We start from the raw sequence: 17,774 nt of genomic DNA, 5'->3' as shown, positions 1-17,774 counted from the left end.
AGGACAGTTGACCACTTCAGGTGGACTACAGCACAAACAGGAAGGATCCTGTTCCCCAGGTCTTGGCTGGACCAGCAGCCACAGTGAGCCTCCCAGGGGGAAGGAAGGAGGATGACAATCTGTCCCCCAGCATGCCCCCTTCACCGCCTGCCTCACTGCTCCGGCGCTAGGGGAGTGCTGGGCCAGGCGGGACCGGACTGGGCTGGGCTTCAATAGGCAGGGGAGCCTCCGCGTGCATGTGTGTGTGTGCTGTTCCCTCAACACTGCGGCAGGCCCAGGCGCAGGACCCAGCGGACAGTCAGTCAGCCAGTCAGCCACAGTGAGAGATGCTGCAGCGCTCTGTGCTGTGCTACCACTCCACTAAATATTTCCACACTGCGCAAGAGTTTATTCGGATGCTCTTTTATTTTCCCCGGCTCTTAGTTACTAGTGGAAATGTGATTTATGTGATCATCTCCGGAAAAGAAAAAAATTGTTGCGTGTATAGAAATATGCTGAGTTACTGTATGGTTGCTTCATTAAAATAGGGTTTGCTCTGCAAGTTTCAGGGGGTGCCATCCATTACCTAAAACCAAGCACAGCACTCAGTGAATTCAGAAAAAGGGGGCAAATTCTTTTTAATCAAACCACCTCATGGTGACCCACAAAACTTGGGTGAGACTTCCAAAGAAGAATTATTTTACTTTTTTAGGATAACTTCAAAAACTTGGATCTATGTTCCAAAATTGGGAGCATTTTTTAGAATGGGGTAATTTGTCTGCCAAATACCCATAAAAAGTCATATCTTCTTTTTTCTCACTGCAAAAAACTACATGCATATGCACAAACAACCCAAAGCAATGGACTCCTGTGTTAGCTTTAGCCTTAGCATTTATCTAAAAAAACCTGACCCTGCCTCTCGACCCATGACCTTTAGTTCCCCTGATTAATACGCTGTGGCTCTATTTGATACCTCTTCAACGCCATCCCAGCTTGTCAGTGGTAAAACAACTGCAGACAGCCCAGGAGGGAGAAGAAAACATGCATCTCGGAGAGGAGAGTGGGAGGGGAAGAAAAACAAGCATCAACTCAAGCAAGACGATGTATTTTCATGCATCCCTGTCTTAAATGTCAAGATTTCTTAACCCTCAGTGGCTGCAGCACTGACACCTCTCCAAGGTTCAACAGAAACCGCATTCATTAATAATTAGCTTAGCAGTGAGGACAGGGAGAGGGAGACAGAGAATAAGAGCGAGAGTGAGACGGCTAAAATTCCAACTTCTGTCCTTTCCCCAGAGAATCAGATTTCACTACAAGTTTTTTTTTTTCTTCTTCTCCATTCTCCTTCAATTCTTGTTTTCCTGGTGTGTTGGCCAGAATCCCACAGGCGGCCCACGAACGAGCAATGCAGACGTCGCATCAGCCTTACTACTCCCTCCTCTCCTTAATCATGGCTCTAATACCCTCCAGATGAATAAACATCTTCATCCCCTCTCTGCTCAAGCCAGAAGGCTCCTTCACTCTCGAATCCAAGAAAGGCAGAAAGAAAGAAAGAGAGAATGAAATGGAGAGTTGAAGAAGAGGAGCAGGGAAGAGATGACAGATGGGAGGGTGGATCAATGTCGAAAAATGAACCAACAGCAAAGTAACAAAGCCACGGCAAGATTTCCTGGTTCTCCACATAATTCGTCTGATCTATTTCCCCCTTGACACAATTATCACAGTCCTCCTAATTATTTCTTCTTAAACAAATTCCTGATGGCAGCCTGTGTGTGTGTTTTTTAAAATGTTTGTAAAGTGGAGGTTTTGTGAGCTGTTGTGCAACCTTGTCGCCTCAGACTGTGTCCACAGACTGCACAGGAAGGGGGAAGGGGGCGGAGGGGGAGGAGGCAGGGGGGTGGTCTCTGGAGAATGGGCCAGGCCCCAGACCAGCACTTCTTTGGCCCAGTAACTGTGCCAGAATACTCATGACATGTGAGTGCAGTATGTGAGCACAAATGGCAGACAGATTTAGGGGTTTGCTTTGTTTCCCCTGTCTATTGTTTTCTGCTGGTATCCAAGTAGCTCATCATCATATCCTAATACTACTAAGCATTATAAACAAACACACACACACACACACACAGAAAATACACACTCGCAAACATGCTAACGCCTCAACGGATGAATCAGTTCCTTCACTTCCCTCCACCTCATCTTCATTTTCAATACAGGGCTGAACTATGAGGCCTGAATACAACCAGACAAATGACTACGGGGCATTTTATTTATTCATCCCTCACTTCACATTGATTTATTCCTGTTTATCTATTTATCAGGCGAAAAGAAAGAAAAAACCTTTGCCAATGGATTGTTTTTGCAAAAAAGTTTTCAGGCTGACATATTTGGCTGGAAAACTTTCAGGGTCATTGTAGAAAAATCCCTAAAAGAGATTATTGAGGTTCATCTTACCCTTGAATACCCTCCTCTCACTCTGCCACCTCACTGGATACTTCTTCTTGCCCTATTTACATAGGCACAGCACTCCTTGGCTTAGTAACCATTTACTTAGTTACACACCACCACCTGGGAGGCTATTTGTGTCTCTCTCAGGAGAGGAACTCAGTATGTCTGCCAACCAACAGCCCCACATGAATTATCATCCCTTCAATAAAAGTACATTTAAGGAAAATCTCAATTGCTCATTGTGACTTCATCTGAAAATCACATGAGGGAAATCAAGCAAATATTAGAAATGAATCAAGTGTTACAATAGAAAGAGAAGAATCTATCCATTTATCCATCAATCCATCCATCCGTCTAATAATTCCAGAAATCTTTATCTGACATTATCTTGAGAACAGTTCATCAGCTTCACACATGGCATGTGTATTGTTAAGTGCAGAGTTGAATTTGGTGCAATTTAGACACATGATACGTTCAATACTAATAATATAATTTGAATAAACAACCAGCGATCTGTAGCAGAGGATTCTGGGACTCATCAATGGAAGTGACGTTGCTGATTGTGCACCTTCATGACAAAGTCAAGTCGAGCTTGAGCGTACTTTGAATAAACAGGTGAACAGATCTTTGTGCAGCAGCTGCAGCGCAGCTGCAATTCACATTTACAGTTTCAGAGACAAAGCTGCAACCAGCATCACCACAGGTCGAGCTAACAGCCTGTTCCAAACAGGCAGGTTTAGTCAGGACACTGCAACAGTTTTAAGAAAGTGGTAAAAGTATCTTGGAATATACATATCTGATGCAACAATAAGGAGTCTTGCTTCCTATATGTGATAATATCACGTCCATCTTAGTGCAGAGCTTACTGTGATGAACCCATTTCAAGGATCATGATCAGGAGAGTAAATGTAATAGTCCCCCAATATCAGTTATCACTGACAGTAACATCCATATCAGCTAATTACTTTCCACTGGACTGTTGTAGACGAGAGGACATCAGCCTTTATCGGCCTATGAAAGAGAAGACATTATTATTAATGCTATCAGCATTACTGTACCACTAATATAGAAACAGCATACAATGAAACCTGTGTCACAGCTCTACTGGCTACCTCACTGAGCTTCTTTAAATATCAAGAGAATATGACTAATAAGGTGACCTTTAATTAAATTCTAAATGCAAATAATTTGACGAGTCAGGTCGAGAGCGAGAAACAGATATATACTGATAGTATGGTTGGAGTCATGGCAACATACTCATAAAGATAGAGTCCTACACGCTACACAGGATCCATGCTGTTTTTTTCTTACACTAGCTAACTGTACATCTAGCAAAAGCAGAGGGAGTCAATAGGTCGGCGCGGCGCTCTCTCTTTCTTAATTTGTATTTTCCTTGGCTTTCTTGGGTTAGTGAGGTGACTGTCATCTCCGCGCCTGTTCATTGTCTGAGGGAGAAGTTGGCGTTGGGGAATATAATCCCACGCACTATGCATACAGCAGGGAGGAAATGTGGGCACAGAGGTGGTGGAAAGCCCCCTGGGTAATTTGTTAAACATGAGCCATGGCACCCGAGCGACCACGCTGATGCCCGGGTGAGGTGACTAAGTCACAGGTGCACCATGGGAAGATCGGCACAGAGTGTGGTGGGCAAAGCAATGTCTTCGGAACATGAAAGTCTTCAGTCTGTAGTTTCGAGAACGTGTTGAATGTAGAATAAGTGAGCGCTAAACTGTTTTCCATATTTTTGACGACTATTTGCTTCTGAAGGTGAAGGGCCAAAGAGGTCTTTGTCTTTTTCCTGAAATCTTGTTACTGCTTTACATCAGCATCTCCCTCAGACACACAGATTGTAACAGTGGAAAACATGCCACGCACATTCTACATGCCTGAGCCCACACGTGTCGCTTTAATAAGAGGTCTTGATTAGAATTCGGCAGACATAACATCCCGCATGTATGCACGGTCTCCGCTTTGCTAGGCCTCAGATAACCTTTATCCTATAGGGTTTAATTAATGTCAGTCTACTCTGCCTTTCTGAAGGAAACGACTTATTCCTCTGCCCTCATGAAGCCCAAATCCCTCTGTTTCACTGGTGAGGCCGACTGCCTTGTTTATCCCAACTACAGGTACTGCTCCCTATTAAGGCCAGCACTTGTTACAGGGAAAAGGTTGAATTATTTACCAACAGCAGAGGGGAGGAAGAGAGAGGAAGAAAGGAGCACAGAGAGAGGCATTTCTTACAGGGAAGATATTTTTATGTTGTTTTTTTGGGGGGTTATGAACAAGGCAAGATTAATGATCCATGGACATTAGATACAGGTGCTGATTACCAAGGAAAAGGGCATCCGGGCGTACAGTAAGCAGAAAATAAGGCCATACAGACGGATGAGTGAATTGCCCCCAAAACATTATGCATTAAATCTCTTTGATGAAAAACATCTTATAAGATGCACTTACAAAGTAGAGTTTTAAACATTAGGCCATGTGTAAATAGATGAATGTGTTTTGTTAAATAGACACCGAGGGTGCTTCTGCGCACTCTTCACCCAGGGCAAACTGTCTACATTCTATCTGCATCTCAGCCTCTCCGCACAATACAACAAAACATACAGAAAACAAAAGGGAGCACAGAGGGGGAGAACGGAGAGACAGACCAAACAATAAACTCAACCACAAGAGACAGAGTTTGACTTTGTGTGTGTGTCTGTGTTGTGTGCGCGCGTGTGTGCATCGAAGAGCAAGACAGAAAGCGAGAGGAGGACGAGGGAGATGAAGACAAATGCAGAAAGGGAGAGAGACAGAGGGCGGCAGAGAGAACGAAAGACAGAGGGAGAAATCAAATTTGCAAGAACATAACAAAAAGCTGTATCTCCGACAAAAGAGAACACACAAGGGTATTTGTCTAGCTGTCTGCACCAGCAGGATCCTCTGAAAGTTTATTAAACTAGAACCCTTCAAGAGAAGGCAGAGAGTAGTAAACTATACTACTGGGGAGAAAAAGAGAGAGGCAAAGGGAATGGAAGGGGGGGTTTGAAAAAGAAAAAAAGCTAGCTTTTCAGCCTGTCTCTCAGAAATTCTTTTATTTCAGCCATGCATTAAGTAACCTCCCCACTGAGTTCTGCTCCCCTTCCTGGTGTGGATAAAGCCGTCCCTCGGGGGAGCCGCTGGTAATTTCCAGCTTCGCCAGAAACTCAGGTATTAGAAAAGACCGCTTGGGGACCTGCCACAATATACCTTCACAATTTCATACGCTCTGAAAAAGAGGGAGCCCCTCCCTCTCAGCCTACCCCCACCCTCCCAGTAAACCCCCTTGAGGGTCCCCAGTTCAAATTTCTGAAGTGCAGACAACGGGTGTATGCGTGGGGGAGGGGAGGATGGTGGTGGGGGGCCCGTGGGACTGAGCACCAGCAATAGAAAATCCACTGCATAGAGGAGAAAAAAACATTTCCTCTCTGGTCTGGCAGGAGTGCCTTTTTTCCCCTGGCTCCCACCAGAGGCTTTTTACAAAACATGTGTTGCTGACATGTTGACAGATTGCTCAGTGAAGTGTTAGGCGCATGCACACGGCTGGCCATTTAGGGGGACATGGCTTCCTACCCAACATCCTCTACCTGAGGCACCATGTTTTATACATCATCCCCCAAAGAAAAAAAGGAAACAATAAAAGGTAAGGGAGTTGCTTCCTTTGTGAGGAAAGCAGAATATCAGAGAGTGGAGAGAGACTGCGTATAATGCTGCCTTAGCTGAACTGCAGCGATGGGGAGGAGCAACGGAAGTGAGAATAAGGGAGGGAAATGGTTTCAGGCAGGAAAGACAGAGATAAAGCAGAGAGGTGAGAAAAAAGAGCTGGAGGATAGATGCATGGTATGCTTATGTACAGCAGGTGAGCCTGTCAAACCAATAAAAAGCCCACAAGACCTCCTGTTCGTCTTCCTGTGCCGAAGCCACCAATAGCAGGCGCGAGGATGGAATCTGATCAAAGGCCAGCATCCAGATCCAACTTCTGCTCCTATCAGGATATCGACAGCACACGTCTTAATCGCCCTGCGGCTCCAAAAGTGCTGCCGTGGCAACAGGATGGAAATGGGGATCATAATGTATTCATGGTGCCGGCGACCTGGGGGCTGCAGAGCGCACTCTCTGGGGACCACACTTTACCCAGAGCCAGACGTGTCTGGGCAAAATCACTCCACACAAGACAGCAGCAGAATACTGAGGAGCCATGACAGGATGGAGGGAGGGAGGGAGGGAGGGAGGAAGAAAGAAAGAGAAAGAGGGGATAGAGCAGAGAGATCTATGGATAGAAATGGAAGATGGTAACAGAACACAAAGACGGAGAGGTGGTAGAGCATTAGGGGTAAACAATAGCTGCTGAGTGGTGTCAGAGATGACAGTAAGGGAAGGACGGAAAGGTTGCATTGCTCCAGTGTGGAACTAAAACTTAAAAAAAACAAAAACACAAAAGCCAAAAGATTTTAGGCTCAAGCAGGAAAAAAAACAGGATGTGATTGGTAGGAAGGGGCTTGCTGGGATGAGTGGCTCTACCTTGAGAAGCCTGATGCTGCTTGACCAGGTGGGTGGTTGGCTGGGAAATAAATTGCAGAGGAAATTGGTCCAGATTATCAGGGCCACAAAAAGACATGGCCCTTTGGTCATGGGGATGGATAAATGGCTGGATGAGTAAATGAACAGAGGGATGGAGAGGGGGGGAAGATTGATGGCTGAGCAGATGGGTGGTTCAGTCGGATTGAGAGAACACCCACCACCCCCATACCTGCACATCCTATCCATTCCTGAAAAATAAATGCTTACACGGTAGATGTGTCTTGCGGTTTTCCTGGCTGAATATAGTGCGCTCTCTGACCCTACCCACCGGTGTGATCTCCTCATCCTCCTCCGTATCCACATACCACACTCATATCCATACACATGCATGTTCACAAACCCATACACACCCCCAAAACCCGCTCACATGCACAAACAAACAAGCAAACACAAAGATATAGCCTGACCTGCAATTCCTCAACAGGAGGGCAGCTACAACAGGCACCATGCCAGGTAAACATCCTCAAGCCTTGTGCACTCACTGCAGAGGGTAAAGCTCAATGCTGGAAACACACTCTAAAATACAAGGAATACTCAATTATGTTTAAGACTGGGAAGATAGTTTTTGAATATATATTCCTGTTACATGGCCCTCCTGCTGTATTTAGACATAAAAAATAGAGAGACACAACTTTTGCTGCATTTTATATCAAGGTTCCCTCTGTATCCGAAAGTCATAACACACCCCCCAGAGGTGATGATTCAAATGCATTAAGTCCCCCCAAAATGAGAGGATTCACCTGCAGACTGCAGTGCATCCTCCTGCACTAACTATCCTCCACACGTAGTACACCCTCAGGCATTCAACCTAGGGCCACAGACTACTCCCTGTTTGTCTTCCCTTCTTCCCTTTAGCTGACAGGTTCTTCGACTGCTAAGCGCCAACGCGGACCTCTGTGTTTGTGATGACTGTGCACAGCAATCAAGGAAGAGAGAGAGAAAGAAAGGGATGATGAAGAGGAGCGAGAGAGGGAGCGAAGAAGAGGCAGATAGAAACAAGGACATCAACAACGTATTCTCACAGAGAGATGACCCCTGGCCATCCCGAGGCATCTGGTTTATCTGGCTGTCTGGGTAAGCCACGCACACACCTAATGACTCCAGCCTGGTCCGTGTCCCATAGGTTTTTTTTATCCCGGATTACGGATGGGGAATGACAATGGGCTGGTAAACTACTGTGCCTCACGTCTAAGAGCTCATATCAGACAAGGAGCTCACCATGATGAAAAGACCGGGGTGAGTTGAGAACAAGGTTCAAAGTTACTGAGAAGTTAAGGCATTAGTTTCTGAATCATATTCACATGTGATGTAAGATTAATGAAGCCGTTCAAAATGTTTGCAATATATATTTAAAACACATATATTTGTAATTCTGCTCTATTACTGATTTGTATGCATCATAAATATTGTATTTCTTCTACAACTGAAGGTCAAGTATATCCGTAACTCCGAGTTGAGACTGGTATTAGGGGCCAATATGGAGATCTCATTTGGACTCTAACCTCCCTCCCTCATGTTGCATGGCGCTGCTGTACAGACCTCAATCTACTTCTGCAGTGGAGATTAGTAATCATCTAGGGTCTTCATATTGATGGCCAGGCTCAGCTTGTTTGCATATTTACTGGCCTCAGAGCCCAGTCGCCTGAGGTGAGAAGCAAATTACATTTCTGCTTACCCCCACGCGCACAACTCTCTCACATTTTTGATTTCTATCCCTCGTTTTCTCCTCCTTTTTTTCCCAAACTCGTTTCTCTTAACATGCTGATCAGTCATCTTGGGGTAAGCATCCTTGCCTGCCCCGGTTGCATCCGAATAGCGGTCTCATTTGGCTAACATCATCACAGCATAATCTTGTTGGAGAGAGCAATCAGTTTACTTTGGAATTAGGTATTCCGTTGGCGGGCCCGGAGAGAGGGAAGGCTCACAGGGTTTAAAGGATGCAAACGAAAGCATGCTCTCCAGAATGCAGTCTTGAGCCTGATTGGGTGATAACATCCCACACAGGCGCCATGTGAGAGTAATGAATGGCCAATGGGAGGCCTGAATAATAATGCAACTGGATTAAAATCCAATCACACAATGGTTTTTGTCTGTTGACTTTGTTTGTGGGGTATGTTCTACAAACCAAGTTCATGATGAGAAAGATGCATCATGCTTTGACTGGGGGCACATAATGTCCTAATATAAAGATTACCACTCTGTTTACTACAGCCCAATCTCTCTTGGCTGTCAGTCAGTCCTGCAGGATTTTGTTGATCTGATTTCAGAGCACATGCATTGCATATAGAATGAGGTGATAAAATGATGTAGTGATAGCAACAGTAGATGTTCTTTGCTTCTTTAAATCAGTGGCTTATTTAGAGAATGGCCACCACAGTTGGCGGGTAACTATTTAATTAAGATTTTTAATGTCTTGGTTTATCGCAGAGACACGACCCAAGCTGGCACTCTGCAGCCTTCCACAGACTCCCGGCGACTTGTTGGAAAGCCATCTCTTAGGAGAGGCTCTCTGATCAAATCGATTGACTCCTCAAGGATGATTGATCAGCCAGGCAGGTTGGAGGTGGAATAGATTAGATGACCTTTACATTTCTCAGTGGCGCTGGACCCCCCCCCCGATGTTCACTGTTCTTAACGTTAAGATGACATCCTTGTATTACCTGATAGCATGGCTTTACAGTCGAACCATTACATTCTGTCACGACACACACTGTTCCCTCTGCCAAAGCACAGTCCAGCTGGTGGCCTTGGAGACCTTAAACGACACCCATCCTGCCCATAAAACAAAATTTATGAACCCACCTTCCAGTTCGAAAATGGCAATTAGCACTAAGGAACAAATGTGTTACTTCATATGATATTTGAGAATCCCTGTCCTCTTGGGTGACCGAACTCCTCATATCCTGAAGTATAGGAGTGGCTGTTCCACAGAGCCCCATAGCAGCTCCCACCCAAACACTACCCCCTGGCCAACAAAAACAACCCCTGGGAGGGGTAGAGGAGAGGGGGGAAATGTTGAGTCGGTGATAGTGTAACCCTAAAGTTCCTACATAGCCGTGGCTAGCAGGATGCCGTCACAGCTGGCTCCACGCCTTCCTGTGGGCCCGCTCCACAGAGCTCAGCCTGCAGGGAGACATAAACCTGTCGGACTGGTCACTCTTTCCACCGCCCTCCATCTCCCTCCTTCCCTTCCTCCCATTACTGGGGAGTTTGGCAAAAGCCATCCAAGGAAAAAGCCCTTTGGGGATCAATGCTCAGTACATTTCCATGCAGACATAAGCAAAATCCTATGACCTTTTCATTAGGGAGTATTAACATTAATCAAAAAGGCTATGCATGTTTTTTTGGGTGTCTCTGAATGAGGTGTATGTAGATTGGCGAACTTGTTTTTGTCTCAATGCCATGTTACATCCAGTCGACTGCTGGTGTAAATTATCACAGAGAAACATGCCACTGAGAGGTGCTTTGGCATTTGATATGCTAATACACAGTGTTAATTACAAACCAAGTGTTTGTTCTTGAAAGGCACGTCACACGATTGTTTCTAAAATCAAACCAGAGTGTGCAAATGCTCACTTGCCACATAAAACACCTGTTTAGGTAACATCTGATCAAAAGTAATAAATTGGCAACAAGAAAAGTAAAAAAAAAAACAATTTCTTCGGTTAATTAAATATTATGATGAATATGTTCTTTATCATTATTCTTTAAATACAAATACTATGAATAACTCAAACATTACCCACTTGTTCATACTATGCAGAGAAAGCTAATAAAAAAAATATCAACATTTCACAAAGCATTTGTGGGGAAACTGGGCAAACAAGATGTCCATAAAGTTTTTAAAATACATTTTTGCCTTTTCTTTGTGTCTAGTTATGTTTCTCTGTATCTGCCTCATCACTATTCCAGTGAGCAGTCACACGTTTGAAAGAGAAAAAAAGAAAATCATTTGAATTCTGGGGACCCAGAGGAAAGTGAGCAAAACCCAGAGGTAAGATCCAAGCTCGCTCTCTGTGCCCTTCCGTTGACTGCCTACCTGGTAAACATCTCCACAAGCTCCTTGCTTTCAAAACACGTCAACCGATGGCTATGTACTTTAGACCGGCCGTCCAAGCAGGAATTGAGACTTTATTTGTTTTTTTTTACTTTTTTCCAGTCTCTCTCTTCCGAGCCACCGCACATAACCTGTCTGGCATTAATGATGGTGTTAATAAAATGCGGCTGGTCTGTGGGTGGATTTGCCTGGCAGGCCTGGTGCCTGTCCTTCTCAGAGATAAGCCCACTGCTGGCCTTATCTACCTCCCACAGCCCCACCCAGCAGTGCTGTGCACTGGACACACAACCAGTCAACTCATCACTGGCTAATTACCACCTCTGACTGCCTGACAAAGCAGGCCTGGACTCACATCGCTGCTGCTGCTGCTAAGATTGGCTCTCCCCTACCTTGCTTGTGTCTCTTCGTCGTTCTCTACCTATCCCTTTCTCCCACTAAACTTCCCTCTTCTTCCTCTGGCCTGCATACATTTCACATGTCTTTACCGGCAAGTTTGTCCTCTACTCTGTCATTTGTTGCAGTTGAAGAATATATGTAATAGTGAGTTTTATGGCAGGATTTTCCAACTGTCACTGAGAGCAGACTATGCAACAGCTTCCTCGTGGGTGGTCAGGTAAATCCTGTGTCTACCTTCCATGTATGTCCCTGCATTTCAAAAAGCACTAATGTAATTTATGCTACAGCTTCTCAGTAAGGGCTTAAGCCATTTGTGAGCCGACGTAAGTTCAGTCTCATAGCTTCAGCAGATCAGCCGAAGTCACTTGCGCTACAGAGGGAGGGAGCGGTTTCTTTTATTCAATTGTTTTCCACTTCCACGAGCGTGTGCCAAGGGGGAGGAAAGCGCCGGCTTAACACGCTCTGCAATTCAACACGGCCAGACGCAGTCCTATTAAGATTTAATGTGCCATTCTTCTGCTTGTGCCGCTGAAAAAGACTTGCAGGCTGAGGAAGGGAGCGAACAAAGAGCAGGCAGAGCCGAGGCCAGGGAGAGATGAAGAGAGTAAGAGAAGCCGAGTACAACATCTCCACGGCCAGGTCTTGTCACATGACTGAAGTTGGTCATTTCAAAGGGATGCTACAAAGTGAAGGGGGGGAAATAACAGTGTTGTTGAGATGGTGTTTTCGCTCAGTGCGCTGAACTCTGGGTGAGTACGTGGGATTATCTCTGGTTAGTCCACACGTCAGCCCCTGCTATTGTGGCTACCTACTTAAGAAAGAGGTCAACTGGATAAGATCACAGCATGTGTTTTGTGTCTTGGCCGATGAATTATGTGCCGTCTGGAATGCAAAGTGCAAGCACACAGGTGCTACGAGGGAGCACGTGTGCGCATGTGCGTGCTAATATGTCTGTGTGTGTTTGCATGCCAAGGCGGATGACTGATAGAGCAGGCGAATACATCAGAGACAGCGTGTTAGATGGGGGGGGGGTGGATGTGAAGGAGTTGCAGTGCTGGTCACTATAATTTCTGCTTTGATCGCACAAACTCAGGCCACAAACGAAGCCCTTTCCTTTCATATTATGATAGTTTCTCTGCAGAAAAAAAACTGTCGTCTTACAAAGACCAATAAATACTTTATATAGTGCATAATGTGTGCGGTGTGAAGCACAGGGGAGAGAGAGAGAGGGCGTCCTCACGAGGGCATATGCTTTGAATTCCTAATGACACTACTGTTAACGTTACTGGCACTGTCGCACCAAGAGGAAATGCACAGGGACGCTATGCCGTGGAGTCAAACATCGACTTTAATGCTTCCTTTCTTTCTCCATCTCATTTTCTCCCCCTACCTATTTCTCTCTCTCCCATAGACAATCACATAGAGCACCCCCCCCCACACACACACAAACACATACACACAGGAAAGACTCAAGCCCAATTCTGAGAGCTCACTCTAGCATGAGGTCTCTTTTCAGTGGCTGCGTTGTGCCAGAAGTAGCTATTCTCCCCTGACCGCCTCTCTCCCTTTCAAAGGCTTGTAATCAGTGTGCTGCTCTTTGTACCAGGATGTCGCAAGACGCCCGGGCGAAAACACAGCAGAACTTCTGATGAACGGCAGTGGCTCAGAGTTCGGCTAATCAGGTCTTGCTCATGTCGCTTTCCTCTTATGTGAGCCCTTTTGAAGCAAATAAAGTCTTTGCAGTTTGGCACATTCTTCTTGGCAGCCACAAAGCAGCTGTTGGATCAATACACAAAGTTAGTTGAAAAAAAAAATTAAAAAAAGACAGAAAGAAACAGTGCAACCAATCGGAGCCTGTTGGAAACAGTTAGTAGAAAACATGCACTGCCAGGAGCCTGTTCGTACTTGAGGGTATTACTGAATGTTTCCATGCTGCTGACCCAAAGACTTGATGTAAATGAATTCAAACACTTCAAACAAACATGTCGTGGTTAGAAACGAAGCGGGGGAAAACATGTATCAGCAGGTTTTAAAGATTTGCCTGGTTACCCGGTGCAAAGAGTGATTTCATATTAGAAATTTGTCTAAACTATTTACTATATTACCATTCCTCTGCTTTGTGTGTGCGTGCATGTGGGGGGGTCTTATTGTTTTTCACTCAGTATTCGTATTTCATTTGTATTTTTCTCATAAATCTGAAATGTATTTTATTGAAGCCGAGTGCATTTTGCAATATCTACAGGGAAGAAGTAAAGGAGGAAATCTACATAATATAAATCCATATATGGCCCAGTTATCTCTCTCTCTTTCACTGTTGCACCCTCTCTGATTGATTCCTTTATCTGAGGGAAGCAGAAGACATGCTCTGTTTGCTCGCACAGTGGCCGGCAGGAAAACAGAGAAAGACACTTATTAAAAAGGTCATCTCACAGAGGGTTAAAATAGCAGGGCACAGATCTCTCTGGGGGGAGCAGCCATGCCCCTCCTCTAGTGAAGGACACAAGAAAAGGTGTTGCTCAAGGGAGCTGGACCCGTAATGAAAGAATGGCCACCAGGCTGACAGCCCGTGTGTGCACTAGACTATTCAAATATCTTCAGAGAGACAGGATTGGAGAACTGACGGTGAGAGGCTTTTGTGAAAATGCAATCTTTTGAATTAAATTCTGAGCGAGAGGTGTTATTTTTATTTACAGTGTGGGCAGGCTGGTAAACACAAGAGGAAATGAGCTGAGGAGCGAGGTATTTCTTTTGGTGAGTAGGTCTAAAGGCACGTTTCCCTGCCTACCACTGCAATCTCATATCGAGCATATGAACATGTCTTGTGCCAACTGAGAACAAACATCCAACTACAGATACTGTTTCTCCTTCCCTGTGAAGGATCAGTAACAATGCAAGGGTGTATAGACAGTACAGTGAGACAGTGAGACAAAGCATTTGTGAAGTGTTTTTGGAAAGGCCTGTGGAATAGCAATGCCTCCAGCCTCCTGTCTCCTCCCCAGGGCAGCCTAAAGCCCTGTCGGCAGGATGCTGATCCCCACACGGAAACCTGATCCGCAGCCATCCTGGAGCCGGAGGGGGGACGGGGGAGCGCTCTCTCTCCCCCCACGGAGCCCCTCCACTTCTGCCCCAGAGTTAAAGGGGTGCTCTGGGAGAACATTCCTCCAGCCCTGCCCCAGCCAGCCTCCACGCTTAACTCTCCAGAGAAGCATTCTTCCAGCCCTGCCCTAGCCTTCACTGGGATCTCCTGGGGAGCATTCCTGAAGCCCTGCCCCAGCCCAAGACGGACTCCCTGGGGATGCATTCCTGCAGCACTCTCTCTTTTTCTCTCTCCCCATCTCCCTCCTTCTCCCTTGCTCCCTTTCTCAGGCTCTCGCCTTCCTCCGCAGTCCAGCATTAGCGCGATCAATAGCACCGATCGCATCAGGGACACGAGGCAATCCATACCCATGCGCTCCCTTAGCGCACTGCAGTGGTTACGGCTTAAGTGCATGGAAAGGTGTTATACCTCTGCCAGACGGGAGGGAGACAATGGCCGCCATTGATCGCGGTGACATGTAACATCTTTCTCTTTCTCTCTGTCCATCGGGCGTGGTCGACATGCTGCACGAATCTGTTTCGACTTATTTTAGTCTGTTTTATCTCACTCCTTTTGTGAACTTTTTACTACAGAACAGGGATGCTTATGATATAATAAGGCCCAGAATAAACATGTGAGGTGCTGAGTGTATATGTGCATATCTGGTTCTGGTATTACACAGTAATACCCTTATGAGATATCAGCTGGGGGAAAAAGCCGAGCTGTTAGGGAACAGCAAGCAAATCTCCATATGTGGATTGGTTCCAGTCAAGCAATGCAATTTGTTTACCAAAAATAAGACATTTGAAATTGTAAAAATGGAGGGTTTAGCAGGTGCTGGTGGCTGATTAGAAAATGGCTCTAATAAAGGATCCATCTGTGAGTAGAGACTTGATGTAAGGCAGATTAATTGGTCATGGATGTCTACATAATGCCACATAGGAAATCTCCTCCCATATTCCAGAGAATACACAAACACACACACACACACACACACTCAAAGTACTTAGTATGCCATCTAGAAGTTTCTTTTCTCCCACTGTGTTTGAATACTAATAGAGTGTTTCTGCACAATCACAATACCCTAATGGCAATTAGATTCTTTTGTTTGGTTTCCAAGGGGGCGCTTATCCAAACGGTGTTTTTTTCATCATTGAGCAATTAAGAGTTATTTGTCCGTAAGATTGACATTTATAAAAGCTGGGCTTAATTATAGGAAAAATATTGCTGAGTCAGCCATGACCACATTACAATAGTAAGAACATAAAAGCTCTGCCCCTGAATCCCATACACAACTCTTTTATTAACATTTCTAACTGTTTCCTGGGTATTACACTCCCAAAGCTGTTTTCACATATGAACTGAGCTGGACTACTGTCTGGACAATCAGGTCTGGACATTGTCAGGAGTTGCCCTGTACAACTGGAGATGCAAACATGAGAGGTGGAAATACTCAGGCCACATCCATTTTACTACATTTTGATTTGAAAACACATCAACTCTGGATAAATATGGCCTTCACACTATTTTGGATTGGTGGAGCACATTGGTATGTACAGGGACTAAAACTGAAACTGAGCTAAAAGCTACAGTGGACAAAAGTAATTATACATTAAAATTGCCATTTTTAAACTAAAACATAGTTGTGTGGATGTTGGCTTGTTTTGTTTTAGGTGAGGGATGGTGGGTAGAGGATGCAGGACAGAAATAAGATCAACACTCCCACCTGCTTGCTATGACTTCTCCGCAGAGTTACCTGCTCTACTCACACATGGACTCAATCGGACATTACACAGACTTTATACTCAGAGCTGGCAGGCTAAAGTCAGTTTGATGTCCGATTCAACAGATTCAGACTTTTGTGTCCATCTCCTCCGGGTTCAGTTCTTTCTGGTGATGTCTAAAAAAGTTCATATTTGAAGTGCGTGTGTGACAGTAGCTCACATAAGTACAATTAAAAAAAGATTTTTAATTCAAACTGGGTTAGTGCATTCCCCCTATGTCAGTTTTTTGTTTCCCGGGTTTCCAAAACAGTAATAACCACAAATCTGTGTTGGCTTGATGGAATTGGGTGTCACATTGAAAAAAGGGTGACAGGAGGATCTGAACTTTTTTTCCCTCGAAGCGCTGAATGCATTTGTTGGATGACAGTCATGTGAAAGGGAACAGTACATTGATTTTCACACCTTTAGTTGACTGAGCATCGGTGTTTTTGAATTTGCACACACGCCTGCACATCTGTGGCACACATACAAGTAAACAAGCACGCCTGCACATACAAAGTCACTCCTACAGGGAACATGCATGTGTTTCTGCTTAAATTAAAACCAATGAGGGCATGAGAATAGCCTCATGTTCATGTTTAAACACACACGCACACAATCATGCAATTAAAAAGTAACAATACTAATCTGGAAACACGTCCATTGGGATGTGAGATTTTGGTCATATTGCTCAACCCTGTTTTCATTAACTGTCACATAGCGTGTCACTATAAAGTGTGCTATATAGTTTGTAACACACACACTCACATGCACACACACATGCACAAGACCAGGTTTGTGAGTCTTACAGTTTATGGAAAATCTTTGTAAAACTCTTGGGACACTGACCCTATAATTTGTGGTTTGCTGACTGCCGGTTGCAAAATATGACATTAAACTGTGCTTGAATGTAAATATAGATTACCCAAGCTTTCTATCCAATTCCCTCAGAAATTTATAAACAGTAGCGCCAGTGCAAAATCAGAAACAGCATCATTGCATTTTAGCATGTTTGTGTTCTGTTACTGAACATAATGGAAAGAGACGAGGTCTGGGCCCGAACATTGGGAAATGTGTGTCAGATGGCGTTTCTCTCAATGTGGGCCCATCCGGACATGTAAAGGAGGACAGCAAGTCCAGGAGAAGCACATGGAAACCTTCAGTTCACATCATTAGTTCTGTCTGCCACCTTGTCAGGGTATTTATAGCTCTATTCATCCATCAACAGGTCAATGACACAGTCTGCCAATGGCATCCTTCTCTTTCAGTCCCACTAGGTATGACTACTGCTGCTCACGAGTACTGGGACCAGCTGAGGGACTTTCCTGGAGCAAGGATCTGTTTCCAGTTGGTGGTCTGGTTACTGTGGGACCTCGTAGCAGCACGTTACACTCTGGTGAAATGTTAGAATTAGTATAGTGCTGTATAAAGTGTTACTCTGAAACAGGGAAGG

General features: G+C 44.9%; 1 protein-coding gene and 1 long non-coding RNA gene across 7 annotated transcripts in view; one reads left to right on the top strand and one right to left on the bottom strand.

The window, feature by feature from the left end:
- znf521 (zinc finger protein 521) overlaps positions 1 to 17,774 on the bottom strand; it is a 91,182-nt gene that overhangs the window by 58,229 nt on the left and 15,179 nt on the right. The gene's annotated exons all lie outside the window — the stretch shown is intronic.
- Positions 1,103 to 17,711, top strand: LOC138405061 (uncharacterized). The gene is made up of 3 exons (XR_011238721.1): positions 1,103 to 14,104; positions 14,176 to 14,233; positions 14,482 to 17,711. It is a non-coding gene; the product is annotated as an uncharacterized lncRNA (long non-coding RNA).

This window comes from Paralichthys olivaceus, chromosome 16, assembly GCF_024713975.1.
Source record: "Paralichthys olivaceus isolate ysfri-2021 chromosome 16, ASM2471397v2, whole genome shotgun sequence".
In the NCBI taxonomy this organism is placed as follows: domain Eukaryota; kingdom Metazoa; phylum Chordata; class Actinopteri; order Pleuronectiformes; family Paralichthyidae; genus Paralichthys; species Paralichthys olivaceus.
The sequence above is the reverse complement of the archived record's forward strand: the minus strand, read 5'-3'. Positions and strand labels throughout refer to the sequence as shown.